This window comes from Pelodiscus sinensis, chromosome 1 (genome assembly GCF_049634645.1).
Source record: "Pelodiscus sinensis isolate JC-2024 chromosome 1, ASM4963464v1, whole genome shotgun sequence".
NCBI lineage: Eukaryota > Metazoa > Chordata > Testudines > Trionychidae > Pelodiscus > Pelodiscus sinensis.
Genome location: NC_134711.1, coordinates 17194967 through 17220439, shown reverse-complemented (window position 1 = coordinate 17220439; position 25473 = coordinate 17194967). Strand labels below are relative to the sequence as shown.

The 25473-nt window shown below is 41.1% G+C and overlaps 1 long non-coding RNA gene across 1 annotated transcript; it reads right to left on the bottom strand.

Moving 5' to 3' along the window:
* Nucleotides 1–3058: 3058 nt before the first annotated feature.
* LOC142826503 (uncharacterized) lies at nt 3059–22973 on the bottom strand. Its single transcript, XR_012900681.1, has 3 exons — nt 22371–22973; nt 6591–6679; nt 3059–3197 (listed from the first exon to the last, which is right to left on the bottom strand). It is a non-coding gene; the product is annotated as an uncharacterized LOC142826503 (long non-coding RNA).
* Nucleotides 22974–25473: the final 2500 nt, after the last annotated feature.

Genomic DNA, 25473 nt, shown 5'->3' with positions numbered 1-25473 from the left:
TGGAAGTGGCCACATCATGTACTTTAGTATCCCTCGTTCTAGTGAGGGTAGGAAGGTTGGGGGACTATTCCGCATATGCAACTGCATTAGAGCTTGTCTACACTAAGAAGAAGATTGGACCTCCAGAGGTCGCTTTTCCAGCATTCAATTTAGCACATTTAGTATAAACCTCCAAATCAAATGCTGAGGGCAGCCCCTACCGAGGTCCTGTATTCCTAGTTCTATGTGCTCCCGTTGGCCTCCTTCAGCATAGACCCTTGGGTGGCTCATTTTAAGGTAAGCTGAATCCAGCTACTCATTTGGTGTCGCTGGATGGTGAACCTTAAGCTGACCTGCCTGGTCTAGTGTAGGGCAGGCCTTTGTGTCTTCCTACCTGGACAGGGAGTTATTCTACCTACGAGGCCTTACCATTTCACACAGGTTTGTGCTCTTCATGGGGAGGTGGGACTAGCATCCAAGAACAATGAAGCAGCCAGCAGCTCTTGGGAAAAGCATATTTACATACTCTTTCCACCAAGTATCTTCACAACATGACACCACAAAGCTGTAGAGTTTTATCTCTTTGGCCTTCAGTGACAGGTAGACAATTTCTCTGAAAATATTCCCACCTTTCAAAGGCTTTTTCAGCCAGAACAGATTGCAAGTATTTTTTCCTCGTTTGGCCCTTATTTAGCAATGTATAATAACTTTCTCAAATAATCTCAATACAATCCTGTTCTATTTTTGAAAAACAAATTGATGCTATATCATGTCCCATTGCAACTTGGGTGCTGGCCACTTTGAAATTAAGTGCCATTCACAAAAGAGCAGTCTATTCATCTGTTAATGCTGGTGTAGTGCTTATGTTCATTTATATGTTTATGGCATGCAATTGAAAATGAATTCTTTTTATTGAATGGTTGGGTTTTAATACATGTCCTCTATTTACAGAACATGCTTTGGAAAATGACATTTCCCCCATTTCCTTTCCTTGATTCACTGATTCTCAGACAAGATAAACAACTTCAGAAAATGCCTGAGAAATAAATTGAATTGCATATAAACATTTGTAGCAGTTACTGTATCATCCCAGATCATTAGTCAGACAATTTATTACACTGGAATTGTGTGCATCTGGTAATAATTTTTCAGAGAAATATTTGGTGATGCTTACCACATTTTTTAAAAGAATGCACGTGCGTGACTACCTCCTCTTAAACAAAATTGTCTGTAAACCTTTAGGGTATGTCTACACTACAGGACAAAGTTAAGTTAAGGTATTCAACTTCAGCTACATTAATTGTGTAGCTGAATTTGAAGTAGCTTAACTCAGCTTTTGGCATTGTCTACACCTCAGGAAATCAAAGGGAGAACATTCTTCCTTCAATTTCCCTTACTCCTCGTGGAAGCAGGCATCTATTGGAGTGCCCCTCTCACTTTGAATTAGCGGTCTTGACTAGACCACTAATTTGAACCGTGGAAGATCAACAGCGGCAGCTTCACTCTTCCTCTGTAGTGTAGACAAACCTTAATGAGTACCTTGTGGCCCTGATTATCCATTAGCCTGGACCTTGCATAGTCATGTACATCAGTGTGAAATACAGACAAAGTGGTTGTAAAATGCTGCCATTCATTTTTGGTAATATTTTACACCCACTTTACTCTGGTGTAAAATACCGAATTGAGTAATGAGGAACTGAACCGTGTTTTCTTATAGGTTTATGTCAATAACATTCATCATAACACTGGTGGAAAAAAATCTCATGTGTTCAGAAGAAGGCGAGAAAGAGCTAGTGATTAAGCAGGACACCTGGGTTCTATTACTGACTGACACTGACTTGCTGTGTGACTTTAGATACTTAACCTTTCTGTCAAATGATACCTATTTCCCAGCGATGATGTAAGATTAATGTTTGGAAGGTTGTTTGATCCTGCACAGAAAGGAGCTAAGAAGTGTAAATGTACTATAATCATTATGTCTAATGTATTTCTTCATGTACTTTTAGCAAACACAATCCCTTGGGTCTTGCTCATGCTCTAGTGCAGTATGTTTTGCAGTTACATAAGGGATTCTGACATTCTTCCAATGTCCTTTAAAGAGAGAGAGAGAGAAATATTTTAGATCCTCAGTTACATTCAATCAAGACAGTAACATTCAGCTTACTGTTATGTTTAATTTATCCTGAAACTAGAGAATTGTAATTAGTTTACAATAAGAAGAGGAAACTTAATCTTTTGAGAGGCAGAGTTTACTACAACCTATGGGCAACAATGGTGGGCAACCAGTGGCCCACGGGTCCTATGTGACCCATTGGGGTTCTGTGTGATATTATGCCAGATTCAGCTGGTTACTGTTTGTGTAGTTTTTTCCTACCAGTATTACTAACATGACATGCACATGAACTAAGGGCATGTGAAGTGAGGTTCACGTGGATTGCACACAACAAAGACCAGTGGTCTCTGACCTTTTTAATCACGAGATCACTGTTTGAATTTCAGTGCAATCCAGGATCTACCTCAAACCCAAACACCGCTTGACCCACCTCCTTGCTGCCCCTTCGCCGAGGCCCCACCCTGCTCACTCCATCCGACCTTCCTTTTATCAGGCTGGGGGCAGATGGTAGGGGAGCAGGGGACAGGGAATGCAGACCCTACTCTGGCCCGGCACCTCTCCCAAAAGCAGCCAGCAAACTCTCTCCATCCCTGCCCCCCTCCCTGCTCTGTGCAGATGGGGTACAGGGTGGAGGGAGGGGCACCCTGACATCAGCACTTCTCCTATTCATCCTGTGCCCAGCACAGCAAGCAAGAGGCTCCTGGGAGGTGGGAGGCAGCTCCAAGGCAGAGGGCAGGAGCAGCACAGCAGTGCTGAGGGACAGATGAAGTGCCAGCACTTGATAGCCTTCCAGCCAAACCTGTCAGGATCACCTGTCAAAGGCACCAGGATCGACCAGTAGATCCCAATCACTATGTGACCAATGACATAGACTATGAGAGCCGTGCACTCCCTCTGCATCCAGGCAAAGTACTGCTACAGTTCAGGAGACACAGCCCACAAATTCAAGGCATGCAAGGGTACCTCAAGAGACCCTGTCTTGGTTATGACAGTCCTGTGGCCCACTGAGATGAAGGAGGGCCACTCATGTTGTTCACTCACTAGCCTAGATTGCCCATCGCTGACCTACGGTCATTCTTGCTGCTGTGATCTAAAGCCTGGATTCCTGCAAGACACAAGGTTTCATTTGAATACCACTGGGAAATAGGACTTGATGCAGAACATGACAGCCAGTGTATTTAATTATGTTAATGACTAGGATCATGTTGCAGGAATTCTCCAAAAACTGCTCTCAGTCAATTTTGAGTATTGATTTTAATTGTTGAGGGCCTAGCTGTCTTAGCTTATGTCTGCACTTATGGAGCCATGTACAGTACAGGTTCTATATGTGCACCTACATGCCCCAGTGAAAAACTGGTCTGCATCCAGGCTTGCATAGCAGCATGCTGTAGTGGAAGACAAGGCTGTATAATGCTGGAATTTCCCCACATATCCTCCCCCTGCTAGAACCTTTCACAGCTGCCAAAGCCTTTCACTGTGGTGAGGAAAGTTTCAGGCTGGGGGAGGGAGGCAGGAGCAATGGGACAAAACACTAAAAGTAGCAGTGTAGAAGTGGGAGTAATTGCTTGGGCATGTAGTCTTATAGGGTATATAATCTGGGATACTTTATTTGCATAAGCCATGTCTCACTGTCTGTGCGGCTATTTATACCTGTACCAGCTGGGGATGCAATGTCACCACTTTGCACACTGACAAACGGGTACATGTAGGCTTAGACCAGGGATGGACAGTAATTTCTGATGGGGAGGCGCTAAGATTTTGGTAATTGGTCAAGAGCAGCACTTTTCTATGGGGAAAGGGTCTGGGACAGAGGTTGGGTACAGAAAGGAGGTTGGAGTAGGGAACTAGGATGAAAGAAGGGGTGTGGGGTATGAGAGGGACTTTGGGTGAAGGGGGGGTTGTGATTGGGGTTCAGGGTCCAGGAGGGGGTATATATGCATTCCACCTAATTACTAGAGCTTTCTCAAGCTTTTGACAGAAGGCATGATAATCAGTTTCACCATAATATCTGAGGCTATGTCTACACTGCAGGCTTCTTGCTCAAGTAGCTTTTTGCGGAAGATTTCTTCCGCAAAAACTTCTTGCACAAGAGAGCATCCAGACTTCAAAAGCACATTGAAAAAGTGATACACATTTGCACAAGAAAGCATCCAGATGCATGGACACTCTCTCGAAGGAAAGTGCTGATAGCTATCCACAGAATGGCCACCAGGGCACCTGTGCTTTATTTCCTCTTTCCTGTTTTTGCACAAAAAAATCCTGTTGCCCATCCACACACACCTTTTTGCGTAAGCTCTGGTACAAAAAGGAATTATTCCTCATAGAAAGAGGAATACCTACACCGCAAAAAGCCCTCTGTTCTGTTGATTCACTTTACTTGCACAAAAATGTGCTTGAGGTGTTTTTGCGCAAAAATCCTGTGGTGTAGACGTAGCCTGAGTGTACAACTAGGGTTTTTTTAGGTGAAGTTTGTATCTTTTTGTAACAATTTAGAATTTTTATAATATTTCCTTGAAACCAGTGGATAGGGCACTGGATTGGGAGTCAAGAGACCTGGATTCTATTTCTGGCTCAGTTACTGACATGATGAGTGACTTAGGAAAAGTCACTTTATCACTCTGTACCTCTGTTTCCCTCTCCTCCCACCCTGGGTCTGTGACACCTTCAGGAGTGGGGTTTGTCTCTCCCTGTGTTTGTATCACACTTAAAAAAAGGAACCAAAATATTGGTTGGGGACACTTAGGCAAAACTGTAAATAGAAATAACAAACAAAAAAGTTATAATACAAAGTCAACAAAGATCCAATCACATAAAAAGGGAGTGAGAGGAGTAGTAGCATCTCAAAAAAAATTAAAGTTTATTATGTTGTGCCAGCCTCACATCCTTTGTTTTGTTGTTAATCTGAAGGACTTGATATACTGAAATATAAGAAACATCTTTCTAGGAGCTTGTAGATTTCATTGGGAAGTCAATACTGTAGCTTTGTTACAAAATATTTTGCCACTGGAACTTTTCCAGAGTTTTGGACACCAATTACATTTTGATTAATTGAAGAGTAAGAAAAAGGCTTTTGTGGCATTTTTTTTTTTTTTTAACTTTTGACAATGTTTTTGATGGAGCAGCACATTATAGAACATAACAGGAGATATTAGTCTTGACTTATTTTTTATGAAAGATTTAGTTCAGGATGTAAGTGTGGTTAAGCTACTAAATAGCAGTGAGCATAATATAATCAATTTTGACATGCACTTAGGTGGCATGAGACCAAGAGGCAGGACTGTGACACTGAACTTCAAAAAGGGGGAGTTTAACGGAAAAGAGGAAGTTAGAAACAGCCTTAAGGGAAAAGTTAGGAAATTAAAATCCAGAGAATCAGCATGGTAGATTTTTAGACACTTGGATTAGTATAGAATCCATGTTTATCCCAGAACAGCAACAAAAAAAGCAAAGCACAAAGGGGAAAATAGTATGATCAAATGGCAAGGTATGAAGATTTATTATGACCAAAGGGTATTTTATATAATGGAAAACCAACTGAAGTGATGCTAAAACAAAGGAATATGTAAACTTAGAAGGTAAGATGTAAGATGGAGATTAAGAAAGCTAAGGAGGGGAGTTAAGAAACAAAGAGCCAAAGATACAAAGACCAAGAAATCCCCTTTACAACTATTTTGGTGCATCAGAAATAGCCTACAGAATAACAGCGGATTTGCTAGGCCACAAAAATGCAAAAGGGCCAATCAAAAGAAGAAGATTGTAGAGCAGATAAATGGTTTCTTTGCATCCATCTTCACCACAGTGGGTGATGATAAAATGCCTACATCACAGCTGTTCTTTTCTGTGAGTTTGATACAGAGATACCAAAATCAAAAGTAATGGAACAAAGAAATGACCTTGTTACAATAATTCACCAGAGGTCAGGCCTTACTACAGTTTTCTCCTAGTAATCACCCCCTATGCAGCTGGAGCATTACTGTAACATGTTGTGTGTTTACCTATTACTATAAAATAATGAATTATGTTTTCAGTAGTTGCTGTGTTCTTGTGTGTAGCAAAAATGGGAAGGAAATGACAGTAAAAAGTGGGTAGTAATGTCTCTTGTAGTAGGATGTACAGACGTAACCCTTCTGCTAGGTGGAGCTAGCAGCAACTAGGGTTGGGTTCAATATCTGGTGTTTACTTTCCATTGATACAACACAGAATCATCTTGAGCTGCTATCCAGTCGCCTGGGAAAATTGCACACTCCCCTTGAGTGTCTCTGAGAGATAATACTTGCCCAGTTGCAAGCACAAAGTCTGAGTGTAGAAAAGAAAGTTTTAATAACAGGAGGGAAGTAACTTGGCATCAATTTGGGAAAGCACAGCAAACAGGGTACAAACATAAACCATGAGTAAAATGCTCCTCCCCCATAAGCCCCCCCCAAAATAAAGTAGGTTTGGTAGTGTCCTTTTCCCCCCAGTTTTTTAAGTCCAGTAACCCAAAATTCATAATGCATACCTAATCCTTTTCTACATCCCACTCATGGGACATCCTTGGTCAGCACAGACCCAGAGTTCAGAAGTGCATCAGCAGAGTTCACCGCTCACCTGGATGGAAGAAGGAGTAAAGAGGCACCTTACATAGCACACTGCTCAAGCACTCACATACCACCCCTGTCTGCCAGCCACCATGATGGCCACCACCTTGCTCCTGCTGGGTGCTTCTGCCAGCTGCCTGCTCCCCACTCCTGTTGGCCTCCTGCTCGCTATTCTTGCTGCTCCTCTCCACCACCACTATACTGGTCACTCACTGGGCCTCTCTGCCTCACCATTTCTTTGCATTCAGGGCAGAAACACAGTCCTACCACAACTGATTTTGTCCCTCGTTGAGCATTGAACATAACCAAAAGGCTCCTAATGAAGCGTGTTTAGGCCTTTCTTTGAATAGGGATGAGGGTTAAATCAGTTGGGGGGAGTACACTTGGGGAGTGTACTCTGAGCTGGGACTCCTGTCCATACTTTTCTCACTTTCACAGGCTTCTGGAGTTTGAGACCTGGCTTAATGAAGTCCTTTCAGCTGAGGGTGACTCCCACATTTGAGAGAGGTTAAGCGCTGCTTCCCTATCTTTCTACAAGAAATACAACATTGGTAACAGCATTTCACTACCCCTGCATTCAGTACTAATATAATTTGTGACCCAACACCAGCCAAAGGCTACGTCTAGACTGCATCCCTCTATTGACAGAGGGATGCAAATCAAGCATATTGAAATTGCTAATGAAGCAAGGATTTAAATATCCTGCACTTCATTAGTATAAACATGGCTGCCGCTTTTTTTCGAAACTGAGCTTTTTTGAAAAAAAAAACAACGGCAGTCTAGATGCGGATATGTTGAAAATACACCCTTTTTTGACAGATCCTGTATTCCTCTGTCGACAGAGGGGTGTAGTCTAGACACAGCCAAAGTGATTTACTTTGAGCAAAACACTGTTCTACCTATAGGATGTCTAAGCAGAGCAAAGAGCAATAAAGACACACAAAAGTCTCCCTTGCCTCCCAGCTGGCTGTCAGGGAAGAATTCATTTAGACCCTGCTTACACACACATAAAGGGGAAAGTAATGACAGTCAATAATAAAATTATTGACACATATCTCCCAACTAATCAAGAAACAGCTTGCCTGTTGAATGTCTCTTTATAAAGTCGCCTTGTGTTCTTGTTTGAATTCAGCAGTGTTGGAAGTTACTATTGATGACATTATGCCTTCAAATCCATGAGGTACTGTGGACTAGTGATTCAGTAGTATGCTCTCTCCTTGTCAGGCAAAGGTAGAAAACCCTCTGCAGGGTCACCACAAATTTGCAGAAGGTTTATAATCTGACCAGAGGACAACATTTCTGTTTCATGACAACTTTTGAAGCTTCAAAATCTATTTCTATTCCATGTTGGACTGAAACAAAACTTTTTTTCCCCAAAAAGAAAAATTGTCACAAAGGACAGGTTCTTATATTAGTTTTTTCTCTAAAGATAACTAGTCAGTACCCTCTGGACCTCAACAAACTTTCAGTTCAAAATCTTCTTTTAATTCAGTCCATCTCCATGGAGAGTTTCGGCTTCCACCAAACAGCTGTTTTTGATGAAAATAACTAGTAGAAAATGTTCCATCCAGCTCTATTTATAAAACACGTAGTTAGACAGGAGATGATAGATACAATCTGATAAGGCCCCTCAAAACCAACATCTATGCTTGGAGCGTGAGTCCTAGCTTGGGTAGACATACACATGCTAACACTCATCGAGTTAGTATATTAAAAATTGTACTGTAGCCAGGGTAGCACAGGCAATGGATGGTAACGGGAATTAGCAGTCCTCAGTACATACCCATGGGGGTCCACTCATGGTTATGCTCATGGTGACTCTTGTGCTACTGATGCAGCTGACCATGCTACTGTGACTATGCTCTAATACCATGGCTACCATGAAAGCTCATGCTATAATATATTTGTTAGTCTCTAAGGTGCCATGGAAATGCTCATTGTTTTTAAGTTCCATACTAACACAGCTACCCCTCTGAGACTTTTATACACTATTTTTAGCATGCTAACTCCATGAGAGCTAGTGCGAGTCTGCCTTTTGAAGGTGGGACTCACATCTCTACCCTAAACACTTTGCTTTGCTGATCCTTTTAAAAGTCAACAGCATTGCGAAGACCCAGACAGCATCAATTATTTAGACTCTCAAGAGGCTTTTGAATAAAGTCCCTTGCAGAAGGTGACTAAGGAAACTTGGTAACCACAAAGTGAGAGGTAACAACCTGGGATGTATTAAAAACTTAGAAGGTAGGAAACAAAGAGTAGGGATAATTGACATTTTCCCTCTTTGGCACCATCTCTTTTACTTTTCTTTTCAAGGAGACTTTCAGGATACTTTCCAGGAACATTTAGTCTGTTTCCTTTGATGCAGTTTCCCATCTGATTCTATTTTATGTAAGGAGGCCTGAATGGAAAGTAATGATTCTCCCTTTGAAGGAGCTGTTATCAGAAGGCAATAGAGGATATCTGAAATGACATAATATCTGGTGGTGTAAATCAGTAGAGCTCCACTGAAGTTCAGTTGAGGATCAGGACAATGATTTTCTTAAATGAATGTCAGAAACCACTATCACCAGTAGATGGCTAACCAGTTTGCATCCACATTCATTATAACTTTTTAAATTGATGGTTCAAATATTGCTATCCTCAGAGCCGGTCCTAACCAATTGGTGGCCCCAGGTGACCACCCAGCTCACCCGTAGGGTTGCCAGATGGTTTAAAAAAATTACTGGACAAAAATTTGTCACAGGAAAAAAAAAACGCCGGGGGATAATTTGTCGAGAAAAAAAAAGGGGGGGGGGGTTATCAGGAAGTAACCAGGGAAGCCATCCTCTAACCAAAGCACCACATCTAAATGCCTTTGGAAGGGCTGGGCAAATTCAGATTCGAACTGGAATGCTTCATTTCAACCCTTCTTGGCTGCATTTCCCTGCAAGCTTCACTTTGAGCATTATTGTAAAATTATTATACGTAGGCTAAGTCTACATGGCCTGTAAAGCTGCTAGCTACTCTCCTTGAGGAGGTGGTTTACACAGAGCCCTGAGAGAGCTCACTTCCAGCACTCCTGCCATGGCTACACTTTCTCTTGAAATAACTGCCCTGGCTGTGCTTTACTTTAAAAGTGTAGACAAAGCCTTAGTGTCATAGTGAGGCTTCAGGGTGAGAATCCCTGGTGGAATTTTGGTGGCTCAGTCAAATTTGTGATTCCTGAGAAGTGGAATCTCTGTCATATTTTGCCCGGGACAGCTTTTTTGGCTCCGTGGCACCAATCCTCACTGTGCTTAGTTCTTTTGTGGTTTGGCTTTGAACAAAGGCACAAGGGTTGTGGTGTAGAGCAAGCTCTTTGTAGCTCCTCTCCAAGTCTTGCAGATTGATTGGATGCACCAAAGAGGACTGGTGCACAGGAGTTGGGACCATATGAAATAAGTTAGCACAGAGATTGTACAGCTCTGTCTGGGTCTGGCCTGTACGCAAAAACTTTATTGTTGCAGCATGAGCCAGATCTTTATTTTCTAATGATCTTGTGCAGAGGAGTGCAATAAAACACATTTTGCAAACTTTCCTTTGCCTGGTGCTTTGGGTTCCATACTTTGTCCAGCTCCAAGTAACACATGCTAACTCCTTGCCTTTTGTTTTTAAGTTAGGACAGTGCCACAGGGCACATATTAACACACATTAATGAATGGATTATGTGCTTGTCAGAGCTTCCGGTGATGAATTTAGTTGCATTAAAGACTAAGCATTGATTGTGCTGGAGACTGTAGCTCACTGTTTAATCCCTAGCAGGTGGGCACTGATGCAGGCTTCACCATCTTGCATCAGCAGTGAACCTCGAACGTGACCTCTCACGAGGGAGGAGGGTAGTTCATTTGCCATGTTTACTTTATCCTTGACTCCTTTTTAGAAGTAAGCTTCTAACTGTGCTGAATTGTTCCAAGTTAAGAGTGGCAGATATGTGATGTGACTCTCGTTCTTGGAGGATTCTGTAACAATTGCTATGTGTGTTTGACCTCCAGCCAGTTTTTTAAGCCAACTCTCCGTAGCGAAATAATGAGTATGTGTTACAAGCTCTGTTACATTAACTGTAGCCTTCTTGGTGGATTTTCCTTGTCAGAGCATGTACATTAGATAGTGCATTTCCCTTGACTCTCCTTAATTTCTATTCAGCCAAAAGTGCTGTTTGCCTTTTACAAAGCACACCATGTCTTTAACAAAATAAAATGTAATAATGAAGATGAAAGCAAATAAAATCAGGATAAATCTGAAACCGAGACATTTAGTGACATTCCGGATTATTTGGGGTTAGGATAGTCTTAATGTAATTTAGAAGCCCCCAGTTTTTCTTTTGAAATGTCTGTTGCTAATCAGGGCTAATAAGATACTTGATCGACAGAAATACGGAGCTGTCTTATTTTGTCTGTCTGCCTGTCATTCAGACATTCATTCTTTTATTTTGGGGACTGGGTTTAGGCTTTTTTTTTTTTTTTTTTTTTTTTTGCAATCTCACTGTCCTCTCTTCCCTCCACCCATAGCATACAAGCAGAACAAAGTTATAGTTAATATTTGGTTTAGTTTTGGATTAATTTCTTTGATTTTTTTTGTTCAAATCTCAAACACAAAAATCACACACATTTAATAGCAAAACATATTTGAAAGTATCAACATTACCTGAAACTTTAGGTTTTTCCCTTAGAAACTATTTCGCTTTCCTCTTCTATTCTGTGTTAAATCTACCTTTTCCTTTTATTGATTTAAATGGTATATTTCTTGTGTTGTAGCTGAACTCTCTCCCCATGTCCAGTCTTGCTTCTATCCCTCCCTGACCCTGGCTCAAAAGTACATGGTGGGGTTTATATGGGTTCTGCATGCCGTCAGAAAAGGGGTTGAGACATGATCTCTGCCATCCAAATGGTGAGCATCACTTGGAATCTACAGGCAGGGACATGAGCGGGATTATAAATGTTACCATTTGGGGAGGGGAATTTGGTGAGGGATATAGAAATCCTCTGGTTAAAAGGGGGAAGCAAACTTCTCCAGCCCTGGGGACCTGGTGAGGGGCACAGAACAACTCCTTGGTTTTGGTGGGGACAACACAGCACATTCAGCTTCAGGGCTGCAGCAGGGAGAGCCCTCCCTACTGCAACCGTGGGGGAGAAGAGCTCTCCCCACCATTGCCCTGGAGCAGGAGGAGTTCTGTGCCCCTTGCTGGGCTCCAAGTCCAGAGGAGTTCTGCATCCTCTGCCATTTTGGAGGGGGCTGCTGCTTGCCCTCCTCCCCATGCACACACCTGCTTGCAGGTGGATCTAGGGTAGGAATAGCAGAGGGACTGACATGGATATTGCTTTAGGACAACAGCCCTTTCTTGGCTAAAGGAGCCTTGTGTGATGATGTCCTGATCCTAACTCAACCTGAAGCTTGGGACGGGGGACAGGCTTCATGACAATAGGTAACATCATGCTGTGTATTATGTAATTATTAGTTGTGTTATTATAGTGCCTCATGGGCTCAGCAAGAGAGGGATTGCATTGTGATAGGTACTGTGTAACCTAAAGAAAAAAATACCACCTGTAAGATCATGCAATCTGCTTAGCTGACTTCCACACTTGTAGAGCTATGGTCTCAGGGCCTGATCTGAAGCACTTTGAAGTCAATAGAATGGTCATTGACTTCAGTGAGCAATGAAGTGGTCCCTAAACACTAGTCCACTTGTCTTGAAGACTCTAAGAGGAGAAATGGAAGCTGAACCATCTTCCTTTCTCTCCTGCTTCCTTTCCCTTCCCTTCAGAGTGACCTTACTCTTCCCTTCACTCCAGTTTCCACAATAATACCACTGTGAGCAGTTGCCACTTGTTTTGCTTGCATTATGTATGCTTGTCTGTTGCTAGCATGCGCCAAATTCTTAGCACCCATTCCAGATTAGTTACAATGTAAAACAGATTCTTCAGCACTAAGCTATTGAAAATATGCTATATGAATTTTCACTGTTGGCTATGAGCACCGCACTGGACTACCAAAAAGAACAACCTACAGAGAATCAGTTTATTGCCACACTGTTACCTGCAGGATCATTGTTTTCCTTGAGCAAGGTTATAGAGCCTTAGGAGATTAAGCTCTATTTCTCCACCTTGTGGGAGGAACTAAGCATAGAACAATTTTGCTGATAAAGACAGGTGCAGTATGTACGGAGAGGCACACAACACAAAAAAGCAGAGGAGGTTCCCTGAAATGATGGTGGGGTTCACTTATTTACCCCTTACAAGTTTTCCATAACTTCAGTTTCGAGTTCCAAAGAAAGTTACACGAAGAAGTTAACGGAAATATATGTAGGCTGGTTGTTAGGAGAATAGAGGTTTCCTTAAAGCATCTGTGGTTGTTTCGGAACTTTTCCCTTTCAATGATTTCACTGTTGTTACCCAAATGAAATTTCGCTGTTGTCCTTCATTCATTGGTTAAGATCCTCTTCTCTGTATTGATGATAGATTATAAGCTCTTTTTTTTACCTTTGTGTTCAGCAAGATGGAGTTTTGATCTCTCATTAGGGCCTCAGGATGCTACTGTAGTTCAATTAACTATTACTACTCATAATGAAAGAATATTTCAAATAGTAGAGAGGTCTCCCTTGTTTAAGATTAAAAGAAACAGTCACCATTGCATTAAACATTACAATTTAATTTATACTATTGCAGCATCACAAAAAGGAAGGAGAGAGAGAGAGCTTTTTCTTCCATCATTCCCTTTGGGCCACATCCGGCCACTTTCACTCACACTGAGTGTTCTATTTCTTAAATAAAAGGCCCTCAGGATTTGGCTGAATATGAATTCTGACTGGGCAAGAACTTAAAGATTTGGCCCATCCACGTGAATAATATTTTGGCTTAAGGACTGAGTCAAAATGGTGTGAAGATGTCAGGGTGTGTCACCATATTGTGCTGGTTGAATTGTTTATTTCAAATAATATTTGCTGCAAATGTAGTCCATGTTTCTGTTCAAAAGGCTCAAATGAGACAGTTCTTGTTACTGTAAACATATTGTTTTACCCCTCTATGTATTGGTATTGTGGTTGCCATAGAATATGCTGTTCAAAGGAAAAGCAGCTGCACATCCCCAGTTATCTTAGTCTGGAAGTTATTTCACATAAAATAGATATAAATATTTTATTGGCGAGTGAAGGCCCAGTTTGATTTGAGTTTACTTATTTACAAGTTAAACATTTTGAGGTTCTCTCAAATCCCTGCATGCTCTTTGGGTCACATTCTGCTTTTGTTTACACAAGTGTAAACCTAAAATAAATACATTTTGTGCATCAGCTTCCATGGAATTACTCCAGATTTATATTGGTGTAACTAAGAGAATTATTTGTGCTTGTATAAACACATTTGAGGCCAGATCCTCCACTATGCTAATTTATTCCTGCTAAGAGTGCAATGCCCAAGAGGGAGAACTGAACCTGCAACCAGGCATAAGCCTCTATTGCTTGAGCTATGAGCCAGCCTACTCTCAGCTATGGCTGTAGAGGAAGATCATTTTTTCTCCTAGGAGTGGTCTAAGTGCTACTACATGTGACAGTGAACCACACCCAGCAGGTGTGTGGATTATAGGAGGATCTAGCCCTTTAATTCTTAGAGCCTCCAGGCCATTTTAGCATCCACAACCTATAGTGCTGCTAGAAAATATGGGAATGGAAACAGTCTGTTTTTGTAACTATTTGTACTCTTCTTTGTCTTTACCTGCCTGGTCCTTTCCCCATACCAAAGCAAGGACTATTTTTACTATCCAAGTAAATCAGGGTTTGACAATAGCTAATAGATCCCCCTCACAGTCAAAAAGCTGTCGTCAGCAATCTGAATAGCCATGGGGCACTGGGTGAGCCCAATGACAGCTGTGTGTGGTTATATTCCTTTGTGGGCTACAAAGAGAGAAATATTCAGGATTGTTAATGGCCAAACAATTGAACACATAAATAAAAAGTAAAGTTTGAGACCATTATTCAAGAGCTCATTATGAAAAGAAAAATGCTCTAAATCCCTGGAAACAAAGCATTCCTAGGCCTTGGGTCACAGGAGAAAGAGAAACACTGCAAGCTTCTTCCATATTTTGCTGTCCTTGATTTAACAGTTTGGAAACACACACACACATGCCAACTTCTAATTCTTAGATGTTAGTTCATGATTTATTAGGTGTCCAAATGCAAACCCGAGAGCCACAAGATATATAGAAAACAGTCCTCAAATGGTCAGTCCAGATTTCCTGCTAGGCATAAAGGCTGTTATATTCATTAGGGAATCGAACAAAGAGAAACATTACAGGTTTCAAAAAACGCCTGATCTGAAAGCTGTAAAGTGGAGCTTAAGAAATTCTAAAATGCATGATTTGTTTAACATTTGTGTTACCTGCATGACATTGTGTAATCTCGGTGACACTCTTTAGGCTGATAACTCCAAAGATCAAACTGACCACTTAGCCTCATGCTGGTTTTCCCATCCAGTGCTAATTATGATGTTTGTCTTTGTAGGGCTTTTATGCTCTTGGCATTCAAATGTCTTTTCCACTTGTGACCCCAGCTGGAGCAATAGTACTTACATGAGAAGGCATGAAGCTGAAGTTGTTTTTATTTCCATGTTTGTTCCTTCCACGCCTTCACCTAATTGCCAGAGATTGACAGTATTTTCTCAGAAATGCCAGAAGAATTCCCATTACCTCAGTTAACAAGCACTCAAAGATAATTATATATATGTTGTGAGGTTTATATAGATAATGTCTGTAAAATGTTTTGAATTTTTTGGATAAAAGATTATATAGAAGGGTAGCGTGCTAAAAATTAGACATTTAAAATCAGCACAGCTCCATGAAACAGCTGGGTAACTGGCTCTATTGCCCCATAGACACAGAGACTGCAAATGAAATATTTTTATTTTTATAGGGCCAGGATTTCACAGCTGTCAGTGGACAGAGAACCCAGGACCTTTGTTATGAAAAACCTAGGCCTTGATCACCTAAGCTAAAAGAGAGTTCTTAACATTGAGAAACAAGCATGTCTTTATTGCAAAGGCACAACTCACTGGAGGAACACATGATCATAGGTCGTAGGTCACTGTATTACAATCTCTCTTTAAAGAGACAAGGTGGGTGTGGCAATATATTTTATTGGACCGAGGCTAGGTCTAGACTGTGGCATTTTTGTGGAAAAAGCTATCCAAAATTCACTCTGCATTTTGCATAGCTTTTTCTGCTTTTTTTTCAAAGAGGCTTTTCTGCCATTTGGCCCCCTCTTGACCAAATGGCAGAAAAGCCTCCTCTTTTGGTGGAGCCCTTATGCCTCGTGAAACGATGTATACAGGGCTTTCCGAAAGAGCGTGTTTGCTCTTCCTCTGGTATCTCGCCAAAAACCCGTAATCTAGACATAGCCCAACTTCCGTTGGTGAGGGAGACAAGCTTTTGACACAACCAAACTCTTCGTCTAACCCACAGAAGTTGGATCAGCAAAAGATATTACCTCATGCATCTTGTCTCTCCCATATCCTGGGACTAACACAGCTGTACCTGCTCTCCATGCAATCTTCCTCTTATTCATTTTTAACACTTGCTATGTGCATCTCTAAAATTCCAGTATCAGTTCTATGTGTACTCTGTGAGCCTGGGGCTTTGATCTAATCAGACCATTGAGCAGGTCTTCTATGGGACATTTTAAAGAAAAAATAAGGAATTAGTAGATTAGAAAATTTTCTCTGGTCTAGTGTCCAGGCATGTTTTTCATGGGTAGGTTTTGCAACCATGAAATATCCTGTGGCACTTGTCACGAGTGTAGGGTGCTCTGACCCAACTAAGGTGATTGTATTTAGTAATAGGTATCATGATTCTTTTAGCTCTTTGGGATTCTTTGGAATGAAAGATAATATATAAAAGTAAGCTTATTGCTATTTTCATTAAATATTTTGGACAGTTCCTACTATGAGCCATGAAACCTGCTTTGGTAATAAAATTTATAACAACGCGTCATCTCCCTTCAATAAAAAAACCTATCTGCTGTGATTGTCCGTTATTTCTCAAGGACCAACATAGTATTGGCTCCAGAAACAGGGACCAGTGCTCTAACATTGTGCCTTTGTTGCACCAGGTTCCTTTGGAGATTTTGACTCTTTAAAGTCAGGGATCGTTTCACCTTGTGAATCTGTGTTGGTGATCATGGATTTAATGTCTCTGCAGGTTGCTGCATTTTATCACTGAATTTCCGAAGGAAAACTGTGGAGAGGAAAATTTCTTGACCTACTGCACTGTCATCTGCTATAAATGTCCCCAGTCTCATAAATACACAGATGCTTTCCACTGCACTTTTCTCATGTAACTTTACAGTTTTCGGTCATCCTGTGCTGAAGTTTTCATGATTCAGAAAACACTTGCATATCTGTCATATAATATCTATTGCACTATTTTTGGAAACCTTCTAATTATATATTGATGCAACAATACCTTAACATTTATTTTTAATAACCGAACAAACTTTCCTTTAAACTCTAACCAATTTTTTCTCTACTTGGGAAAGTTCTTTCCAACCAGTAATTATGATGCAGGGCCTTCTCTTTGATAACTATATTAATTAAATACTAACTTGTTCTTAATGATTATCTGCCATTCAGAATCTTGAAGTACTTTATAAATTTCACTGAATTAAGCACCAGTCCATCCCTCCCAGCTAAATATTATTAGCCTCATTTTACAAATGGGGGAACTGAGGCATGCAGAAGATAAATCACAGAAACAATCAGTGGAGCAGACAGAAATAAAGTAAGAATCCTGATTCCTAGTCCTAAATTTAAACCTGAGTGCCATTATTCAATTCTTATTGAATGTGACCATGCAATGCTGAAATATAACAGGGAATGAGTCAAAACATAAGAGAAAAGTATAGTTGCTTTATAGTCCATTTTGGTTCTACTGTCCCTTGTCAGGCACACTTCATTTGCCAATATCCTTGTTACAAATCAGTGGAAACCACTAATCTGTTTTATAGACTAAGAGGGGCCCTCTGGAATTAGACTACTGCTAACACTGCCCTGTGTATCATTCTGAACAATGGCCATTGTAATTGGTGCCATTCCCTATAATACAATATATATTAAATTCTCTTTACCTCTAAAAACTAGCAGCTCTGTAAAATACAAAAAGTTAATGTCACAAGGTGAGATTTAAGTAGGAGTCCACAAAGTTTGCGGTTTTGTCTGCACAAACCAGAAGCAAATGAGCCTCTTCTGGTTAGCTCCTGGGTTGGTTTGATGAAATTCTAGAGTACTTGAGGGTGATTATTTATACGGTACAATATATGGTCACTTCTAGCCCTGTGTAATCACCTCAGCAGCAGTCCAGAGACTGAAATACATCTTGTGAGTAAGAGGAATTATATATTCAAAATCTTCATGTACGTTTGGAAATCTCAGTCCAAGAGAAACAGGAAGAACCCTACTTTGTTAAAACTTCATCACTTCTGCAGCAACTAGTTTCCTGGATGTCGTAGTTGCTGGCAATTTATTTGAAAAAACATGTTAAAATAAAAATAAAAAGATAAATAGTTTCATGGATTTGTACTGTCTGTGTCCACTTACTTTTTTTCACTTAATTTGACTTCAGAACTATATTAAAGATAAAAATTGAGGCTTCCAATCCTTTTGCTTTCTTATCAGTGAATAGGAAATGATATAATTATTCAAGTAAGAATTAGTGGCAGCTGATATCACTATTAAAAAAATCCAGTAAGAGACTACTTGTTCATTCATGAACAGATCAAGTACAGTGAAAACGTGCAATACATTATGCCTCCTATTACTTCACTAATCCAATAGAAATTAAAACAAAGGAATGCTTCAGTATTCATTTATACTCAGTCCTGGGCTGTTAGAAAGCAACAGTGTTTGTTACATAATAGAATTTAGCTAACTATCTCTCACAAATAGGGAAAATAGTATCATAGCTGCTGACATCCCTAGCAAATGTTATGCTGCAGACAAAAGCAATAACAGCAAGCATGGTGCTTATTGATTGCATTAACTGTACCTAAGGAAATGTTATTAGTCTATCCTTTATATTTACTTATGTGTTCAATTACAAAACATATATAAAAATATTGTGTTGTCACCTCTTGGCTTCATGACATGCTGTACACATAGCAAGTAGAGATGCTGCTGACCCCAAAATTCTTGAGCTCAACATGATCAAACTTTTGGCAAGTTCAACTCCAGATTCAGACTCTGCAGCCCGCGGACATGTATAGTGGAAAGAGCTAGCGATCTCCAAGTCTCATAGCCTATGCCAACCTTAAGCATCTGGAAATCTATCTGCACAAATAACTTACAGAAACTTTCAGTTGCTGCTAATATACATTTATTCCTGAAGCTATTATTGACTTGAATGGCATAGCTAAATGGGGAAAAGAACTACTGCTAGTTATTTGCCTTTCAGCCAGAGGTTTCCACACAATAATAGGGCTATGGTTTTCTTCTTTCTGTGGCAGTTCTATAGTAATTAGTCTCTCAGTATACGTTGTTATTCATTAATTTTGATTTTATTTTACTTTACTTTTTTGTTAGAACTAACTTATACACACATACATTTAATTTACAGTATCTGGAAAATATCCCTTGCACACTGTAATGCTGCCATGAATAAAATAGTCCCCACAGATCTACATTCATTGCTTGATTTCACGTGGGCAAAACTGCCGCATGGTTTCATTTCTCCAATACTGTACTTTTTGTTAAACAAAGTCACTGTACCGCTAATGACTCATCTGGTTCTAATCAGTTACATTATCAGTTTTACCCACTTTTGGATCATCCCTTTATGTGTCAATTTCACTCACTCACTTTCAGATATCAACAGCCTATTGTTTACTATATATCCCCATACATTGCAGGTGGGAGTGGAAACAGTCCACCAGACTTGATGGGAAAAGAGAGACTAAGCATAAAGTGAGGAGGAGGAAAAAATCTCAGAAGTTTGAAATTCAAGTCGGCCCTTAGGAGTCATATTCTCAAGGACATATCATCTCCAATGCATGCAGTCCTTTCTTGTTATACTGCAGACAATTGGTAGCGTGCTTGTTATTATTTCTCTTCCTTTTCTGCAGAGTAACATTTGCTAGGTGAGTAACATTTGCTAGGCAGGACAGGAGGAGACGTTGCACACTTCCCCCATCCCCAGGCCATGACTGGCCTGGGGGTGAGGGGAGCGGCAGGGCCTCTGCGGGCCGGATCAACTTGCTTGGTTGGCCAGATCTGGCACACAGAGGCCCTTTTGCCCACCCCTAATTTAGACCATCCCTGATAGATGTCTGTCTAACCTGCACTTAAATATCTCTAGTGATGGAGATTCCACAACCTCTCTAGGCAATTTATTCCAGTTTTTAACCACCCTGACAGTTAGGAAGTTTTTCCTAATGTACAGCTTAAACCTCCCTTGCTGCAATTTAAGCCCATTGCTTCTTGTCCTATCATCGGAGACCAATTAGAAATTTTTTTTCTCCCTACTCCTTGTAACACCCTTTTAGATCCTTGAAAACTGCTATGATGTCCCATCTCAGTCAACAAGCCCAATTCTTTCAATCTTCCCTGATAAGTCATGTTTTCTAGACCTTGAATCATTTTTGTTCTTCTTCTGTGGACCTTCTCCAGTTTCTCTGCAGCTTTCTTGAAATGTGGTGCCCAGAACTGGACACAATACTCCAACTGAGGCCTTATCAGCACAGAGCAGATTGGAAGAATTACTTCTCATGTCTTGCTCACAACACTCCTGTTAATGCATCCCAGAATCATGTTTGCTTTTTTCAGCAACAATGTAATGCTGTAGACTTATATTTAGCTTGTGGTCCACTATAACCCCTAGATTCCTTGCTGCAGTACTCCTTCCTAGACAGTCGCTTCCCATTCTGTATGTGTGAAACTGATTGTTCCTTCCTAAGTGGAGCACTTTGCATTTGTCCTTATTAAACTTCATCCTATTTACCTCAGACCATTTCTCAGTTTGTCCAGATCATTTAGAATTCTGACCCTATCCTTCGAAACACTTGCAACCCTCCCCAGATTGAAAAAAATCTACAAACTTAATAAGCATAATTTCTATGATAATATCTAAATTGTTGATGGAGATATTGAACAGCACCAGTCCCAAAACAGACCCCTGTGGAACCCCACTTATTATGCCCTTCCAGCATGACTGTGAACCATTTATAACTACTCTCTGAGAATGGTTATCCAGACAATTATGTGCCCACCTTATAGTAGCCCCATCTAGGTTGTATTTCCCAAGTTTATTTATAGAAGATCATGTGAGTCCATATCAAATGCTTTACTAAAATCTAAGTATACCATATCCACCGCTTCTCCATTATCCATAAAACTTGTTATCCTATCAAAGAAAGCTATCAGATTATGAGTTATATAATGGAATAGCACACTGCACTTAACATATATTTTATTGTATGTTAACTTTTTGGGCACTGATGCCAAAGGTAAAAATGATTTGTTAACATGAGTTGATCCAAGATGTTTCATAAAATCAAGTGAGATCTTATCACTCAAAAGTAAATTACAGTAATAAGCATTATCAGCATAGTGCATACAGCCTATTCGTCGTTCTTCTGAAAATTTAAACTTTTACTGGAAAAGTTTGTGTTCAGCCTTTAAATTAAGACTTTCTAAGAGAAGTTTTCAGGTTTTCTGCTTTTGATACTGTGAAGAAGAAGAAAAAGAGTGAAAGTCTAACTATTGTGTTGAAAAAGAATTAGAGAGAGGACTTCTAGGGATGTACAGCTCCTCTTCTTCAGACAGATGAAGACTTCTTTTAGGCTCTTTGTATATTGGCGACAGATCACAAAAAGTCCTATTTAAAGTTTGTGATGGAATAATATCTAGGACAACTCAGAAAATGGAGCAACCAATTAGGGAGCTTGCTAATTGGTTAAGCATATAGATAGTCATCGTGGTGTAACTGGCAGATTTGAAAGCCAGAGAACAATCTAACGGCCAAAATTGAAAGATGAGTGGGTGGGTGGGTATGTCTATAATCACAGACATGAAATATAAAGGGACAGCTAGAAATAAAGATCAAAGAGAGTATTGGGGCTTCCTGTTTGAAAGCATATGTTGACAAATAAATTGAGCCTTCAGCAGAATTTAAAATTCTAATCCTCCTTTATTACCCATCCAATCTCCATGGCTTCATCACTCCATCACTCTACTGCATAAGACAATACTACTGCCAGAGACAAAAACATACATTAACAGATTTATCCCTGAGAGAGAGATTTTATTTCCCTTTTACAGATGGGAAACTAAGGTGCAAAGAAACTCATTTTCAGTTCTGACTAGTGATTTCTTCATTCTCCATTTGGCAGTTTTGAACATCAGACATCTTAATGGAACCAGATTTTCACGGAGAGTCAACAAACAAACAAAAAAAAGCCCCTTTCAGATGTTTCAAACCGGGCAGCCAAAATCATTGGTCGCTATTGAAAATTGTATCTAAATGACTTGCTGGAAATCATAGAACACCCTGCAACAGAGCCAGCAATTAAATCAAGCTCTTCTCAGCCCCAGTCAGGTGCCTCAACCACAAGATCGTCTTTCCTCTCTGTGACAGCATGGATAAGAATCACTGCAACTGAGATCTTGTTTCCTCATTAAAGACAGGTTTTCATTAGCATCTAAAGAACTACTCACCACCCAGCCTTCGATCATCACTGTCATTTCTCTGTGTATAGCCTGTGAAACACACATCTTATTGTCAAGCAGAAATCAAACTTTGTGTACTGGGTTAACCCCCATGATGTTCGCTGAGGTGTCCTATGAACTTTAAAAGAAATTTTACTAAAATAATATAAGCAAATTGCAAATGAGTTCCCACATCTGGCTCGAACTCATCTATCATTCTTTGTAATACGAATAAATGAAGACATTCATCACAAAGCACGCAACAGAAATTGTGTTCTCCTATTGATATAATTAAATACTCATAGAAGGCTAAATGCATAATAGCTTCCAGACCCTTTATTTCATGCCAGAATTCAATGGCTCCATACTCATATGTTCCTAGTCAGAACCATTGTGAACCCTCTCCAGTTTCTAAACATTTATTGCTCCTGCAGTAATAATAAACATCTTGCATTTATAAAATGTAATGTTGCCTAGAATTTTTCATTTTTCAAGAATGTAGATCACACTGTCTAATGGCTCTCATATGTCCAGCATGCCCACGAACAATTTGTCTTCTGAGTGGAGTGTTAATCTGACACCTCAAGGACAGAGCCAGTTTCAAGAAGATTCAAAGACAAGCTGGAAAGTTTTACATTTTGCAATAACTACTGAAATTCCACGTGAGCTGGTGCAGGGGTTGATCACACTCTGGATTGCATTACCAATTATTTGCAAAATTTTGCTTAAGTGGGAATTATTAAAGAATAAAGATAATTTTGAACCTAATGATATGACATTTATTGTTTTTGTTTTTTTTGCTGGAGTCAGAGATCAGTTGGGCAAGAGTAGCTGACTTTTTGATCTGGTTGGAGACACAAAGGGAATAAAATCCACCCTACTCATAAACACTTAGGTAAAGTCCCCTCTTGGGTAAAGTTTTAAATTCAAGATTCCTTTTGCAACTCAGGGTCTTGATTTCCACTGGAGAGAAAGGTTAATCAAGTGGCTGTTCTATGAGCATTGCCTCTGGCCTGGATAATAGAATATCAAACTGGTTTGTGAGTGTAGGTAGCATGGTCTCCATCCAACTTCCGTTAATATCAATGGAAATATTTCAATTGATTTTAGGTTGATAAGACCCTGCAAGCCTAATCCAAAGCCCATGGAAAAACTTCAGCTTCAGTGAGCTTGGAATCAAACCCTTTTATGCCTTCATCTGCAAGAACTGGGAGTCCAAAGATACGTCTACATGGCAACATTATTTCAAAATAACTAGAGTTATTTTGAAATAACTTAGGGTACGTCTACACTACAGCGCTAATTCGAACTAACTTAGTTCGAATTAGTTAATTCGAACTAAGCTAGTTCGAACTAACGCATCTAGAACTAAAAACTAGTTCGAACTAGCGTTTTGCTAGTTCGAACTAGCAAGTCCACATTGAGTGGACTCTGAACAGGGCTTAAGGATGGCCGGAAGCAGTGCCGGCAGGGCATAAAAGGAGGACTTAGAGCGTGGAGATGCTGTCTCAGGCTAGCCGAGGGCTGCGCTTAAAGGGTCCCGACCCCCACCCCGGACACACAGTTCTAAGGGGTGCCCCGCTTGCAAAGAAGTTCTGGCTTGGAGTGCCCTGAGGGTGTGTCTAGACTACATGCCTCCTTCGACGGAGGCATGTAGATTAGCCAGATCGGAAGAGGGAAATGAAGCCGCGATTAAAATAATCGCGGCTTCATTTAAATTTAAATGGCTGCCCCGATCTGCCGATCAGCTGTTTGTCGGCAGATCGGGGGAGTCTGGACGCGATGCCCCGACAAAGAAGCCTTTCTTCATCGACACAGGTAAGCCTGGTTTCACGAGGCTTACCTGTGTCGATGAAGAAAGGCTTCTTTGTCGGGGCATCGCGTCCAGACTCCCCCGATCTGCCGACAAACAGCTGATCGGCAGATCGGGGCAGCCATTTAAATTTAAATGAAGCCGCGATTATTTTAATCGCGGCTTCATTTCCTTCTTCCGATCTGGCTAATCTACATGCCTCCGTCGAAGGAGGCATGTAGTCTAGACACACCCTGAGTGCCCACACTGGGCACATCACACCACTCGGCCATCAGCCCGGCTGCACTTGCCGCAGGCTGCCCCAGAAGCCCGCAGAGCCAGCCCAGTCCTCCCCATCGGGGGCTCGTACCCCATTCCTCCCTCACCTCCTTCCACTTACCCTTCCTTAGCCCCCCTTCTTATTGATGTACAAAATAAAGATAACGTTTCTTCCAACATTGACTCTGTCTTTATTGAAAAAAAACTGGGGGAGACTGGGAAAAGGAGGTGGGAGAGGGGAAGAGAAAGGCTGGGAGAGGGGAGGGCAACTAACATGATCAGGGGTTGGGAACAGGTCCCAGATGAAGAAAGGCTACAGAGACTGGGACTGTTCAGCTTAGAAAAGAGGAGACGGAGGGGGGACAGGATAGAGGTCTCTAAAAGCAGGGGTTGGGTGGAGAGGGTGCATTCAGAAAAGTTCTTCCTGAGTTCCCATAAAGAAGGACTAGAGGACACCAAAGGAAAGGAATGGGTAGCAGGCTTGAAACTAGTAAGAGAAAGTTGTTCTTCTTGACAAAGCAAATAGTTAACCTGTGGAACTCCTTGCTGCAGGAGGCTGTGAAGGCTACAACTAGAACAGAGTTTAAAGGGAAGTGAGATAAAGTGATGGAGGTTGGGTCCATGGAGTCCTATTAGCCAGAGGGTAGGAGTGGTGTCCCTGCCCAAAGTTTGTGGAAGGCTGGAGAGGGATGGCACGAGACAAATGGCTTGGTCATTGTCTTCGGTCCATCCCCTCCAGGGTCCCTAGGGTTGGCCGCTGTTGGCAGACAGGCTACTGGGCTAGATGGACCTTTGGTCTGACCCAGGACGGCCATTGTAAGCTCAGGGCTCAGTGTCGGGGGTCTCAGTGGACCCCCTTGATTTTCATGCACACCTGCTCCTGGGTGGCCAGGCTGGCAGCTCTCCTGCCCTAGACAGCCACTTTCCTGTGCCTAGTGCGGAGATCGTGGACGAGGTCCACGATGTCCGCACTAGCCCAGGAAGGTGCCTGCCTCTTGCGGTCCAGGGCAAGCTCCCGGGAGCCGCCAGCCTGGTCCCGGG